Below are 17,042 nucleotides of genomic sequence, written 5' to 3' on the forward strand. Positions count from 1 at the left end.
TCAAGGCGGGGGGTGGGGTCCCCCGCCTGGCCTGTGCCCTGTCACAGTGTGGAAGCCTTGCAATCCAATGCCCCAAAGAGGTAGGCCCTGCACACCCATCTTGGGCTACTCAATGGATTGCCCCAAAGAGGTAGGCCAGAGGCACTCGGAGGGTGGGTCGCCTCAGCCTGGCCTGCGCCTTCTCGCAGTCCTGGAGCCCTCACTCCTTACCTTCCAGCTCACTGCTCCTTAGCACAACTTCGGAGGCAGGAGAGGCTTCCGCTACCACTGCTGTGCTCGCCAGCTGTGAGCCTGGCTTCTGGCTAAGCAGTGCTCCCCCTGTGGAAGTGCACTGACCACCAGGGGATAGCTCCTGCATCGAGTGTCTGACTCCTGGTGGTCAGCGGCGCATCATAGAGACCAGTTGTTCTGGTTGTTCTGCTGTAATGGTCACTTAGGCTTTTATTATATAGACTAGTGACCCAGTGCACGAAATTCATGCACTCAAGGCGGGGGGTGGGGTCCCCCGCCTGGCCTGTGCCCTGTCACAGTGTGGAAGCCTTGCAATCCAATGCCCCAAAGAGGTAGGCCCTGCACACCCATCTTGGGCTACTCAATGGATTGCCCCAAAGAGGTAGGCCAGAGCCAGGGGAGGCCTGCAGACCCCTAGGTTGGGCCATGGCAGAGGCCTGCAGACCCCCAGCTCAGGCACAAAGAGGACCCCGCCATGGCCCCACCCCTAGGCCAGGCTGTGGCAGAGGCCTGCGGACCTCTGTGTGCCTGCGGACCCCCGGTCAGGGCCACAGTGGAGGGGCCTCTCCATGTGCCTGTGGACCCCCAGCATAGGCGCACAGAGAGGGCTCTCTGCCACATCCCTGCCCCCGTCCCCGATGCTGTAAGTCCCTCCCCACCCGCACCTGTTGTGCATGCAATTTGCTGATTGGTCATTACTGTGACGACATCCCGACCAATTTGAATATTATCCTATTATTAGTATAGATCAGTGATGGCGAACCTTTTGAGCTCGGCGTGCCAACATTTTGAAAAACCCTAACTTAACTCTGGTGCCATGTCACATATAGAAATTTTTTGATATCTGCAACCATAGTAAAACAAAGACTTATATTTTTGATATTTATTTCATATATTTAAATGCCATTTAATAAAGAAAAATCACCCAAAAAATGAGTTCGCATGTCACCTCTGACACGCGTGTCATAGGTTCGCCATCACTGGTATAGATTATGCATTTGTTTGATAAAATGGCTCAAAACAAGGATTTTTGTTTAACAAAAGATACACAAAGTTAACAAATAGGTGACAGCTTGGGAGATGAAATGTTCATTGTCACAATATAAGAAATTAATAAGTAGCCCTGGCTGGTTTGGCTTGGTGGATAGAGCAAAACAGCAAAAGCAAAATCAGAGATACTGATAGTAAAAATGGACAAACATATGAAACAGAAAATTGAATATATTGTACTAGTAATCAAAGAAATGAAAAGTAAACAATGAACTAATACTTGCCCTCCATGTTATTGTCAAAAACATGAAAATCTGATACCAAATGTTGGCAGGTACCATGTACACTTATGTACATTGATGAGTAGTCCAGTACAGCCATTCCAGATATTACTTAGTGAAAGTAAGTGTATACATACTGTATGATCCAACAAACACCACTCCTAAAATATTACTCCACAGAAACTCAGGTCACAGAACCGTAAGAGGGTTTGTATAAGGTTGTTCATGACAGAGTTGTATGTGGTACTGAAAGCTAGGGGCAACCAAGGTGTTCATCACCAAGAGAGTGGATAAACAAATGTGGATATGTACTATGGAATACTGTGCAGTTGTAGAAACAATAAATTAGATTTCCTCTTAGGCACCTGGGTGGATTTTGAAAAACATAGCACTAAGTGAAAATATCTGAAACATATATATATACAATAAAAATTTGTATAAATTTGTATAAATTTTTAAAAATATTGTATGCTTGAGAAAGACATGGAGTCTTGATAAGTTAAAAGAATGAAATCTTGAATGTTCTTTCCCTTATGTCTTTCTCAACATTACTTATTCTTGTGACTTGGACTCAAAATTATATTGCTTTGAGTCTAAGGATAACATATGAAATCCACTGTTCACAAGAAATGGACGAATCCATGACATTGACTTAGTTGATAAAAGACATTATGTAAGTCACTCTACAGTTGACACCTGGCATAGGAAGAAAGGAGGAAAGAGGTTGATAATAGGTTTATGTTTGAAGGTCACTGTTCTCAGATGAGTGAAAGAACAGACAATTTGACATTTTCTTTAAATAGATTTTTGTAACAATTTTATTAAAAGAAAAAGGAATAAAACATCTTTGAAGGTGTAAAGCAACAGTTCATAAAATATATTATGGAGCAGAACAATACCAATAATACATTATGTTTACAGCACAGTATATTTTCACATAACCCTCCATAAGTCCCTGTGAGATGGCCAGGGCAGGAATGAGGATCTATGTGGCTCCTGTTGACAGGGGCAGAAAGAGAATGTTGGGGACCAGCTATAATTAAGAAATATTAAGTGTGCTCTGTTTACCATGATTGTTTTGTTCTGATTAAAGAAGGCACATTCTAACCTGGCTGGGAGTTGCACCTGGTACCTGGGGGTTCACCTGGAAATGTGGCCCATACTCTACATCCCAGAGCTGCTTATTGTCATGGAAAGATTAACAACCTTATTGCAGAAAACTGAGCCAGCCTCTCTTTGAAGACCCCCAGCCCTTTGCATACCCTCAGGCCTTTGCAAATCCACAGCCCACATTACCTGTAAACTGCCCATTTGGCATACCCTTTTGCCTACTTCCCCATGTAATCTTTCTCCTTCTACCTAATATAAACAGCTGGCTTATGGTAAGGTGGAGGGCATATGTTTGCTGCTCTCCCATACTGCTGGCATTACCGTAATAAACACTCATATAAGATTCAACCCTGTCTCTGCTGAATTGGCTCAAGTAGTGACAGGCAGCTGGGACCCATTGGTTGTCTGGTTACACTGTTGCATTTAAAGTTTAAAAAAATAAGATGTTCTATATGAAAGCGATCTGCTAACTTCACTTATTGGCCAATATATTAACAATAAACAATCATATTGTTAACATAAACATTGAAACCTATAAAGAATTTTTGTGAGTTTATTTGAGCCAAACTGTCGACATATGCCGGGAAGCAGAACCTCAATGAATTGAGATAATGCTCTGGAGAATGGCGGGTTACATCTGTATTTATACATTGCAGTCAAAGGAAAGGGACGTAGGTGGGTTACATGAAATCCATTGGTGATAGACTAGAGAGGCAGGAGAAAGCAAAGCAGGGAAACTCCTAGGTTTGGATAAAGAGTAAAATGATAGACACATACTTAGGTGGGTGCAGGAACAATTAACATAACAATGAAGGAATTTGTGGTATCTGTCCTGGCACCCACCCAGGCACATTAGGTTGTGCCCTGAGGGGTCAGAAAAAAGGAACTTATAATTTACCCAGAGATTTCAAGGGTATGTTATTATAGATGCAAAAAGACAGATAGGCTCAGTTAAGGTAAAGGTTGACCTTGTCAGTGAAGATACCAGCCTAGGCTGTAGCTACCCACCATAACTGCTTTTAGTTAATGTTTAATTTCAGACCATCCTTTGTGGTTACTTTAGGTCTCTGATTTTGCAAGACCACTATGCTGGCCTTCCCTGAGCTTTTCAGGTTAGTATGTGGCCCCTTTCATCCACAATATTGTAAATTCAAAGCTCTCTTGCACTTTATCTAACAGTTTTTACAAATACTGTCACCTACATTAATTGTGAGGCACTTAAAACAATTCTCTAAGTTAGGCAGCTATTATCAGTCCCATTTTACAGAATTAAAAACTGTGTCCCAGAAAAGTTGTCATTTAGCTAGTAAATCACAGAAGAGGTACCAAAAACATGGAAAGCACTGAATGAAAAAGCAGATATTTGTTCATTTGCATAAATCATTTTTCAAGACAAGGGAAGTAGCAGAAACTGAACATATGCGTTACACTAAGCACAGAATCCCCCTAATGTTCAATTCTAAATTTGCTGCAATACATTATAGAATTAGAGCGACAGACTTAAGTATTCAGAAACTCAGTAAAGATACCAACTGGAAATTAGCAATAAAGGATCTGCTGTTTTAATATTACCATCACATATTCTGTGTAGGTTCTGAAATATTAAATTAAGAATAATAATATTCTTTAAGAAGATATGAAGAACAGGAAAAAAATGTTCTCTTTTTTGTGGTAAAATTTCCACTTGGTTCATGTTTTATTAATGAAAATTAGCTAACTATGCACTCATGTATCTCTAAAAATGTTATTCTATAAAGATTTGGCAGTGGAATGCTGCACATAGTAAGTGACTATTTGCCATAGATGAAAAGATAGCACTTACATTTTCTTTAGTAATTCTTGGATAATTAGCTATTGAAAGGGGTTATATATTTTTCAGAACCATTCCAACATATAATTCAAATGTCTCTGCTATTAAATGCACCCTCACAAATAAACCCATATGGCTTTTTGAAATATTTATTTAAAGTTCAAAATTTACATGTAAATTTATTTTTAACAATTTTTTGTCAAGTTTGGTTACATGCAAGTCTAGGCAGATGTACAATTTCTCAGAGACTGCTGCAACAAAAGAAATTTATTTTTAAACTGGAACACAATTAACTGAGAAATTCATCAAGAATGACTGTGCAGCACAACCGGTGTGGCTCAATGGTTGAACATTGACCTCTGAACCAGGAGGTCATGGTTCAATTCCCAGTCAGGCACATGCCTGGGTTGCTAGCTCAATCCCCAGAAGGTGTGCAGGAGGCAGCCAATCAATGATTCTCTCTCATCATTGATGTTTCTATCTCTCTCTCCCTCTTCCTTCCTTTTTGAAATCAGTAAAAAATATATTTTAAAAAAGAGATTTATTTTTTTAAAGTCAATGTGCAATGAAGGGTTATTTTTATTTATTTTTTTCATTTTAGTTGGCAGAAAGCAGCCTGCCTTATGACTTCACAATATTGCTAGAATAGGCATTTATAAGATCAACTTCTGTACTCCTACATATAGGCTGCTTAATTTCAGTATAAGACTGGCTTGCTTTTTGAAAATATCCTAGATTAATTTGAATTTTATTAGCTTGCAATCCCAAGTGTTTTGTCATACCAATTATTTAGTTATAGTATGAATTAGAGGGAAGACAGCATAATGTTCATAAGCAGGGAATTGCATTCAATGAAATTTTCCAACTGTAGTTGATAGTGGTGTCATTAATAAGGATAAATCAAAAATTAAAAAAGAAGTGATTGCATCATGTTCACTCAATTTACTTGGATAGAGGATGAGAATTCCACATGGCCTTAAAATATCATCATAAACTGCTGTCTGAATTTGCCCTCATGATAAAGCTCTGAAGAAAAAGAGGCCAGGTAGTGTAATTGTCATTTATTTACATTCTAAACATTAGGGATTTGGATTTCATTCTAGGTATAAATGTGACTATGTTGGGCTAAATGTTTATTACATAATTTTAAACACACTTCTCCCAAGATAGTCCTCTTTGGAGGAGATGCCTGAATTTTACATTAAAATATTCATGATTATGGTACATGTCCTGAAGGAAGAAATGCCAAGGTGGCAACAAGGGAGTAGAGAACAATCCAATTGCTTAATGAGAATAGGCTACCTCCAGGGCTGCATAATTCAAAGGAGTGTCATTCACATAGATCATGATGTGAATGATGCTCCCTGTGTTTGTGGAAGTAAATAAACATAGATCTGAAGAAATATAAATGGACTGATTGATAATAAAATAGTAGCTTATACCTGTAACTCAGTTTTCTCTAGGACTCAACAGATTATCGGGATCAGATGAGTTGGATTGACAACACCAATCCAAATTTCTTATCCTCTTCCCCTACACACTCACTTCATAAGTGCCTCAGCCTCTGGTTCAGATCCCCATATTTTCAAATATTTCTGGGAATTCTCAAAGGGGATCCCATTGTTTCTCATGAATAAGTCCAGGCAGCTATGTGCAACAGCAGTATTTGCTCTTAACTGTTGCCATGCTCACTGAGCATTCCTGACTCTGACAGGCCCTACCACTCTATCCTGAAGGACATGGTAGTCTTCCACCAGAGCCCCCCATCTGTTCCACCTGTATCTAACTTCCATTTCCTAGTGTTTTGCTTACGAGGCCCCTCGGTTCACCATGCAGTCTTCTAATAGGTCATTGCCAGAGTTCATCATGCAAGTTTAGATAACTGCTCAAAACATTGATGGGCACTGCTTTAGGCTACACAGGTTGGGAGTCCAAGCATAAGCATATGTCATACTTTAAAAGTCACCAGATGTTTTCACAGACATTCTGTCATTTAATTCAAACAATAACTCTGTAAAGTAGAATAGATTTTGCTGTGAAAGGAATCAAAATTCAGAGCTAACATTTGCTTGATAGATAGGCAACTAGAATTTTTCCTCTATAAGACTCATTGGTTGTTGTTTTTTAAATATTTTTTATTGATTTCAAAGAGGAAGGGAGAGGGAAGGAGAGATAGAAACTTCAATGATGAGAGAGAATCATTGATCGGCCGCCTCCTGCACACCCCACACTGGGGGTCCAGGTCGCAACCCAGGCATATGCCCTGACCAGGAAATGAACCATGACCTCCTGGTTCCTAGGTCAACACTAAACCACTGAGCCATGCAGGCTCATTTTTTTTTCTACCTTATGAGGGGGCTTATTTCATTTCATATGGAAAACTTCATGCTGGATTAGGGCACCAAAGTAAGATGCATTTTAACAAATGCCATGTTTAGATGCTATCAGCCTATTCACTGTATCATCTACGTGGGAAAGTCATAAAAGCTATAATAATCATAGCACCTGATGCGACAGACCATGCTTCATGAGGTAAACTTTGACCAACCAAGTTAATAGGCTCACCTTACAGAGAGTGATTTTGGTAGACTGGTGGGGGAAAGAAAAAAAAAATTGCAGAGATTTGAGGAAAAAAGGACAAAAGCTGAGAAAAAAAAAAAGACTAGATTATTTTGAGATGCTCAAGCTATTTATTTTAAGAAGCTGAGACTTTTTGAAAAATAAGGAATATCAATGATCCTTCATATGGCAAGAATCTTTCCTACAAAGGAAAGAAATACTTGAGTATATGTGATGACAAAGAAGTAGATAGTAGAGAAAAATTGGAAGTACGAAAAAGAAGAAGACATACTTACATGGAATAGAGGCCCAAAGAAGGCAGAGGGGATGGATCAAATGCACATTGTCATGGGGTTGTCCTTGAATAATCTGTATAGTCATATTTTTTAGACCTTTTTAGCATCCTCTCTCATTCTGTCACCTTTCCAATAATATTTTCCATGGTACTTTTGTTAAAGAAAAAATTCTTAATTTTACTACAATTAAATTCATCATATTTTTCCTTTGTCTTTGATGCTTTTGGAGTTTTGTTTAAAAATTCTTTCTTAGTTCAGGCTGTTATAGCAAAATACTCCAGCTGGGTTATAAACAACATAAATTTATTTCCCACACTTTGGGAGGTTGGAAGTCTAAGATCAGGAGACACCATGGTCAGGTTCTAGTGAGGAACTTCTGGGTTGCAGATGGCTGACTTCTCTTTGTATCCTCACAGGGCAGAAAGAGAGCAATAGTCCCCTGGGATCCTTTATAATGGCACTAAGCCCATCATGAGGGCTCCACCCTTGTAACCTAATCATCTCCAAAAGGCTCCACTTCCAAATGCCATCATTTTGAGGATTAGGTTTCAACATATGAATTTTGAGGGGACACAATCATTCTGTTCATAGAAAATATCTTCTTTAAACATAGATAATAAAAATAACCTATAAATGTTATTAACTTTATAGAGTTACCTTTCACATTTGTAGTTACATATTATGTGTGTCTGTGGATAGGAAATTAGTTCTATTTTTCTTCATATAATGAACTAATTTTCTTAATATCATTTATTAAACAAATGTTCCTTTAAACATGACTCATGGTCCCCTCTTTATTGCATATTGAGCTCCCATATAAATGCTATTTAAATTCTATTGAATTTCACTTAAAAGTATGATAAGATTTATTGTAAATATTTGCAATATATTAAGAATTTAAACCCTTTACAACCATATAAACTCACAATGATAAATTTGAACTACCAACTTAAAATGAATGTGAGAGTACATCATATTTCAAAACACCGTTTATAGATATCAGAGAAAAATAAAGTTCATCACCGTAGCTAGTTTTGCTCAGTGGATAGAGCATTGACCTGTGGACTGAAGGGTCCCAATTTTGATTCCAGTCAAGGGCACATGCCTGGGTTGCAGGCTCAATCTCCAGTACGGGTATGCATAAGGCAGCCAATCAATGATTCTATCCCTATCATTTCTCTCTCTCTCTCTCTCTCTCTCTCTCTCTCTCTCTCTTCTTTTTCTCAGGTGTTTTAGCCCTACATTTTCCTCCCTCTGAAATCAATAAAAATATATTTTTAAAAAAGCGCTCATCAAACAAGGCTAAAACGCATGTTTTCCTTCCTGCCCATAGATTTGTATTTTATAGGAGTGAGCCAGAAGACTTTGCTAGTTCCTCATCGTTATAAGTATACTAGAGGCCCAAGTGCATGAAATTCATGCATGGGGGGTTGGGGGTCCCTCAGCCCGACCTGCACCCTCTCACAATCTGGGGCCCCTTGGGGGGTGTCTGACTGCCAGTTTAGGCCTGATCCTGTACTGGGCTGCATACCTGGCACTTCGGCCAGACGGGGCGCGCTGTGCTGTCTGTTCCTAAAACACATAGATAGGAAGGTACTGACATCAGACCAGACCTTGAGATATGGTCTCATGGCCCCTTCTCAATATGCCGTACTCCCTGTTCCTAAAACACATATATAGGAAGGTAATGACGCTATACTGTGTCGGGAATTAAGGTTTTGTAACTTTGTGGTTTTTGCAAATAAAAATGCTGTAATTCCTGTAGTCGTCATGCAGTTCAGCCTTTGCTTCGGCGGGGTGCTGTAACTGTAGTCAGCTGGCCAGCTTAATAAAGGCTCTTAAATTTAAATTCTGAGTCGGTGGTCTATCTCCCTGAGTGAACCCATAACAATCCCACAGAAATCCCTACACAATCGGACATCCCTCTCGCAATCTGTGATTGCTGGCTCCTAACTGCTCGCCTGCCTGCCCAATTGTGCCTTACTACTCTGCCTGCCTGCCTCATTATCCCAACTACTCACTTGCCTGCCTTATCACCCCTAACCACTCTGCCTGCCTGCCTCATTATCCCAACTACTCACTTGCCTGCCTTATCACCCCTAACCACTCTGCCTGCCTGCCTCATTATCCCAACTACTCACTTGCCTGCCTTATCACCCCTAACCACTCTGCCTGCCTGCCTGATTGCCTCTAACCCCTATGCCTGCCTGCCTACTTTTTTAAAAAAATATTTATTGATTTCAGAGAGGAAGGGAGAGGGACAGATAGAAACATCAATGATGAAAGAGAATCATTGATCGGCTGCCTCCTGCACGCACCCTAGTGGGGATCAAGCTGCAATCCGGGCATGTGCCCTTGGTCAAAATTGAACCCGGGACCCCTTAGTCCGCAGGTCAATGCTCTATCTACTGAGCCAAACCAGCTAGGGCCTGCCTGTCTACTTGATCACTCCTAACCATTCTGCCTGCCTGCCTGATTGCCGCTAACTGCCTCTGCCTTGGCCCCTGTCTGCCTTGGCAGCCATCTCTGCCTTGGCCCCTGCTTCCGCAGCTTCATCTGGAAGGTTGTCCAGAAGGATGTCTGGAATGACGTCCGGAAGGCATTTGGCTGCCTGGTCTAATTAGCATATTATGCTTTTATTATTATAGATTGTCACTCTCTTGGCAACTAAGTTCCTAGGGAATTGAGCATTAAGTTAATATGTCTTAGAGGCCTCACCAATAAACTAATCAAATGAGAGGATGTTGAAAGAAAAAATAGAAAGAAAGAACTTCATATCAAATGCTTCTGTATACTCAGGGCCTGGAAGAAAGAAGGTTCTGCAGGCATCGATTGTGCGCTTATTCACATGTCAAGCATGTTCACAGGGAAATTATACAAATGCACTTTATTGCCCTTGTCTTCACCTCCTTATCATGTTTTCTATAAAGCAAAACCTTTTTATAATATCCACCAAGGAGAATTTTATGTGATAATAATCATTGCATGTATCTTTAGGCTACACTTACACAAGTCACCGTTAATCATGTTCTTCATTTACTGTGGTTTCAATTGTCCATATAACAGGCATTTGAAGTAAGAATCAAGTTTCAATCCAGAGATATTTCCTATCACTCTGGAGGAGACATGACAAAGTTTTCATTTTGCATTCTGTAGGTTACATGGACTCTAGTAAAAATATGTTCTTTTCAGCTCGCTTCTGCTCCTATACTTTCAGACCATGAAATTTAATATAAGAAGCATATAGTTATATGTCCTTGTTAGTATATTACCAATATACCACCCATAAACCAAGAGTCAGGGGTTGAATTTCCCTCTTAGAGAGTGTTTCTCATTCTATAAGAATGTAACTCCTTAAGAGTCAGGTACACTCTTATATAACCAGTGCCTCAAATCCTGAGCAAATGATACTAATTTTTTTTTCAGCTTAACTGATAGAAAATCCTTCATAAACAGAGTACTATTTTCAAAGCCCCCTTCTAAGGCATGGGGTTTTTGAACAATAAAGTCTCAACAAAGACAAATTCAGGCTAGAAGATAGAAGATTCTGGAATGATAATCTGATATGGTTCCAGGCCCTTCACCCAGACAGAAATGAAATAAGAATATAGTTTAAAAAAATCTGATGTTTTTGACTGAAATGTCTTTAATGTCCCCCAAAGCCTAATATCATTGGATGTAATATCATTGTATATCAAACACTTGTTTTGTTTTATCTTACTCCTTTCTTCCTTTGACATACTCATATTATGTTCTAAAACAGAATTAATCCTAATTGTGAGGAGAACAATTTATATGTGAAAGAAAAAATGAGAAAAAATATTGAGGAAGGCTTGAAAAGTGATTTAAAAACAAGGGGGAAATAATTCAGAAATCTTGTCCATTTAATTCATTGTATTTAATACGCAGCCCACTACCACATGAGGGAACTTATTTTTTAACAGAAAAGAAGACAGATAAAAGAGTCCTCAAAAATCAGGTAGAAGAGTATGGACAAATATATATTTACATCCATATACTTTTTCATTAAATAAAGCTGCATGCCACACATAAGAATATCTAAAGAGAAGAATGGGTTGTAATAACAGTATTACCTTTGTGGTCTTAGTTTCCCCATCTGTGAAATTAAAGTCTTACAAAGTATGATTTCAAAGGATCCTTACGATCTCTGTCTCAATCCTTTTGCTGACATTTGTGTGTATATAAAAATATAACTTTCTGGTTATGCTTGAAGTTCCAAAAAAGCAAATCTTTACCTGATTCAAATAAAAAAGAGTACTTGAAGATTAAACATTAGCTGCTATGACATTTCCCAGCATTATTAGAATTAGGTTATAAGCTCTGCAAGAAAAATCATAGGACACTGATGATTAATAAGCTGAAGTGGAGAGCTCCATGAGCAATTGTACAGTATGAACTATTATTAGATTTTAAAGGCACTGGGGAAATCGACCTGAGAATTTGGACAGATGCCCTTGAATTCATGTGCTTAATATTAATTTTCATTCCTAAGTAGCTAGGTGCAGTGCAGTATGGCAGAGGTCACTGAACAGGTTCCCCGTCATGCACCACAGTTTTTAGAAATTAAAAATGCTTCTTACCTAATATCATTGGATGTATATGAATCTAAAAAGAACCCAAAACAAAACAAAACAAAAATAGGGATGGAAAATAAATTCCTTATAAAGAATGTATCTTTTTTTTCTTTTTTAAGAATGTATCTTTTAAGCAAAACATCTTACAGACTACTATACCAAAAGTAGAAATTATTTGACTTTGTTATAGTGAGTCTCATTCATCCTGAATACTTAAAAAATTCTCACAAATATGCCAATCCCTTAGCTTTGGATTTCACAAACAAACTACTGATTTGGACTGTTTGGGTATCTTAATATAGTTAGTGTAGTACCCAGAGACCCATAATAAAACATAATTCATTAAAAGTTATGCCCTGGCCGGTTTTGCTCAGTGGATAGAGCGTCGGCCTGTGGACTCAAGGGTCATGGGTTCGATTCCGGCCAAGGGCATGTACCTTGGCTGCGGGCACATCCCCAGTGGGGGGTGTGCAGGAGGCAGCTGATCGATGTTTCCCTCTCATCAATGTTTCTGACTCTCTATCCCTCTCCCTTCCTCTCTGTAAAAAATCAATAAAATGTATTTTAAAAAAAAGTTACTCATGAATAAAATTGTACATGGAATACCTTGATCTTGATAAACCATGCAGATGCTATCAGGCCTGATGTGTGAATTAGTTACCTGGTTTTAAAGGTCCAGGAATGAGGCGGACAAAAGGAGTGTAAGCTTTAGTATGTCTATGCTATAAACCAAGAAAGGCCAGCGCTACTGTGAGGTAAGTGCAGCACTCATCTCAAATGCAAAATTAAGGTAAATGTCACAAAAGTCAGTAAGCAAAATTAACAATAATTTAAAAATCAAACTTAATTTTTTAAAAAAAATGACAAAAAGCCTACAATTTTAAATACCGACATGATTCAAATCTGAACCATTGTAAAATGTGCACTTCAGATGAATGCCTCACACAGGCTTCAGCCCTAAAATCATGCCAGAAAAGTGAGCTTCTAATGCTAACTGAAATTTGAGGCAGTTGCTTAAGACCTTCCTCCTCATCTGACACAAACCTATGTAGATATGGCACCTACAAAATATCTCATTAAAAATTCCTTTTGAGCCCTGGCCTGGGAGCTCAGTTGATTAGAGCATTGCCCTGATATGCCAAGGTTGAGGGTTTGATCCCTGGTCAGGGCACATACAAGAAGCAACCAATGAATACATAAATAAGTGGAACAACAAATAAATAAGTGTGTGTGTGCGTGTGTGTATGTCTCCCTCTCCCCCTCTCTCCCGCCCACCCTTCCTCCCTTCCCCTCTCCAAAATTAATAATTTTTAAAAATCCCTCTTGATATAATGTCTACATACTCTATGATAATTACTTTAATCTTAATTTTATTCAAATTGCTAACGTCAGACTGTAACAATGATTTTTTTTCAAGTAAATGGTATTTGTAGAGATTCTGGGAAATAAATTGCTCCTAAAATTTTTTTGATCACTCAAGTAAAAATGAATTGGAAATACTCTATATATATTTGAAATCTTTGTGTTTCAGAGAATAGTTATGAGACTGAGGAGCAATGATGAGGGAAGAAGGATAATCAATTCCAGCAATGCTTGATCCTAGTTATGTAGTTTCCACATGGTCAATCAAAAGAAAGAGCTGTGGAAGAACCATCAAATGGACAAGGCTTAATGCCCCTGGACTTTGGCATCACACAAGGATTTGATTATACTTTCACAAAAGATATTAATTGTGGTACATTTGCATGTCTGGAATGAGTCCATGCTTACAGATTCTATACCATTGCTTTATATTGTCAGAATTTGACTTGAAAAAGGAAAAAAAGAGTTACACTGACATGAAGTGAACTCCAGTACTTAATTAATACTTGCATTTTAAGGGCCATAATGGAATGACAAAATGCTATACGGACACCAAGGGTGGGTGGTAAATTTTTCCATGGTGGGTAAAAGAAAGTTGAGAGAGACATCAGAGACAAAACAAGTGAAATAGTCCTTGAAAGGTGTGCAGGCTTCCTCCAGATGAAAGAGAAGGATTTCAGGCTGAGGTAACCACAAAAAATGGAAATTATAATGATTAATAAGATGTTTTTCTCTCTTCTTTCTCAATGAGCTTAGCTGAGGGACCATGATACACGACACAAGGTAGAAAATTCAAGAAATTATAAGACAATTAGAAACAACATACCATAAAGAGGGTGGAGGAAGACGAGAAGACACCCAGCTTGATGATCAGACAAAGCATCATGGAGGAGCAAACACCTGAGTGGAGCCTTAAGAGTTGATAGAAGGTGAATGTGCACAGGTGACAAAAACATTATGGACAAGCATGGTCAGAAGTACATAGGATATTTATCAGGAGAAGCAAATAGTTCTTTAGTTTGAATGTAATATATGATATATCAAAAGGAATAATGAGAGTTAATGAGAACCTTAGCCTGGAACCAGAGAGCTAAGGACTAAAAAATCGAGATTGTATTTTTAGGCAGTGGAAAAATGGGGATGTGAGTAAATGGTGGTTTTGTAACAATTGTGCTTTGAAAGATAAATCAGATCACAGTGTGTAAAATGGAATTAAGGGGAGATAAGACCAAAAGCAAGATGATAAGGAGACTTTAAAAAGCCCTACTAGGGAACTTCATCTTACTTCAGGACATGATCCTTTAAGACAAATAAAATCTATCTTCTAACTCTGAATTGCAAGATCTGCTGGCAGAAATAACTTACCCAGAGGAAATCCTTAAATTTACCCTCAACTCACTACCATGAGTCAGAGCCATTTTCTAACCCTGAGTTAATTTATACAACTGCTTGATATTTCCCTTATCAATTATGCTGATTCTTACAGTGAGCTTTGTAAAATGTCTAGCACTACTAACATGTGGAATGCACAATAGTTTGTTTTCTGTGTGTATCCCTCCAATGTTCTGTTCATCTGAATCAAATGTCTGTATTACTTTTGAAGATTTCCCCTGGGCTAATAGGTTCAAATCCAAGCTTCTTAGCTAAAAATACAAAAGGCTCTGTGATCTAGCCCTTGGTGGACCCTCTAGATCAGTGGTTCTCAACCTTCTGGCCCTTTAAATACAGTTCCTCATGTTGTGGTGACCCCCAACCATAAAATTATTTTCGTTGCTACTTCATAACTGTAATGTTGCTACTGTTATGAATCGTAATGTGAATATCTGATATGCAGGATGGTCTTAGGCGACCACTGTGAGAGGGTTGTTCAACTACCAGAGGGGTCGCGACCCACAGATTGAGAACCGCTGCTCTAGACTCAATTTTCACCAGTCTCTGCACTACAGATTATTTTTCAGCAACACCAAAGGAGTTGTAGTTCCATCCTCACAAAAAGCTGTTTCTTACCTGGGCCATTGTTCTTATTGTTGTCTCTACCTGATAGCTCTCATTGCATAATATCCAATTCTCCCTTCACCTGACTAACTGTGGATTCTTTTGGAGCACATCCTTCAGTATGTATTCCCCTGCAAATGAGTTCACCTTCATGTACCAAAATGCACCATTGGATGCACTACTATCTGTGGTCCTGTTACTGGACTAAATGGGTCTATTTGCCTCCATGCATCAAAACCAAATAAAACAGAACAGGAGCTTGCAGTAAAGAAAGTAAGGGTTTATTTTTAGACTAAAGGCCTGATGCACGGGATTTGTGCACTGACGGGGGGTGTGGCCTGTGGGGATCAGCCTGCACTGGGAGCAGCCACTCATCCCGGTCAGCCAAGCAGCTGTGGACCAGCCCTCTGAGCGGCTGGCCCTACTGTGGGAGCGCCATACCCCCCAGTCAGCTGAACAGCGCCCCCACTGTGGGAATGCACTGACCACCAGTGGGAAGCTCCTGAGTTGAGCATCTACCCCCTGGTGGTCAGTGAACGTCATAGTGACTGGTTGAGCTGTTGTTCTGGTGGTTCCACCATTTGGTTGCTGGGCTTTTATTATATAAGATAGTGGCCCACATCTGAAGTCACAGGTGAACTAATGCTCAAAGATTTAGCTCCCTGATGGTTTCTAGGGGATGGGTTATATAGGGGAAAAGATAATTGGTCATGATGATTAAGGGAGTTAGGGTCATGGTCTCTACTGATTCAGTGCTAGGGTAGAGGGTAGTTGATCAGTGCATCTGGTCCTGATGTCAGTCATGGCTTTGCATTGTCTGGTTTCCCTGCTTTTCTGGGCCTGGAGCTGAAGCACAACTGAGGCCTAGATGTTATCTCTAGTTTGACCAAAACTCCCTGTCTGTCAACAGATCCAAAGCTTTCTTCCTATGATTTATTTTTAATATATTTTTATTGATTTCACGAGAGAATCATTGACTGGCTGCCTCCTGCACATCCTCTACTGGGGATCAAGCCCACAACCCAGGCATGTGCCCTTGACTAGAATTGAACCTGGGACCCTTCAGTCCACAGGCTGATGCTCTATCCACTGAGCCAAACCAGCTAGGGCTTTTCTTATGATTATTTGATGCTGATAAGAACCTCATTGTCCTGAGGACTTAATTATTAAAGGAGTGGCTCTACAAGGTAGGAGGCAGGTGAGTCAGCATGCTGGTTGAGGCCAGTTTGAATCAAAAGGAAAGAAAAGAGAAATGGTCATATTAAAGAAATGAAGTGTCTACATGGTTACAGCCTGAAAGAGAAAGACTGGTCATAATGCCATGAAGAAAACAGAGTATGGCGAGTTAGCATGGTTCAGTGATTGACCGTTGACCTATGAACCAGGAGGTCACGGTTTGATTCCTGGTGGGCTCAATCTCCAGTGGGGGTGTGCAGGAGGGAGCCGATCAATGATTTTCTCATCATTGATGTTTCTACTTCTCTCTCCCTCTCCCTTGCTCTCTGAAATCAATAAAACCCTCTTCTTAATCAATTAAAAAAAAAAACCTTTAAAAAATAAAAAATAAGACAGAGTATGAGCTTGGTTTCTCCTTAGATTAGTAGGAAAGAGAAATTGGATAACAGCCCCTGAATTTCTGTCTGCTTGCCTGCTCCTTTACGTCATGAGTCAATCCTGCCAATGATCTGTAGTGCTGTCATGAGCAAAGGTTGCTTCATCTCACCTGCTACCCTAGGGGACAATCTTAACTTTCTATTAAGGCTTCAGAGAGAGTTTTTTGTTTGTTTCATTGTTGTTTGTTCTTCTTTTTTTT

The sequence above is a fragment of the Myotis davidii genome, unplaced genomic scaffold (genome assembly GCF_000327345.1).
Source record: "Myotis davidii unplaced genomic scaffold, ASM32734v1 scaffold951, whole genome shotgun sequence".
Taxonomy (NCBI): Eukaryota; Metazoa; Chordata; class Mammalia; order Chiroptera; family Vespertilionidae; genus Myotis; species Myotis davidii.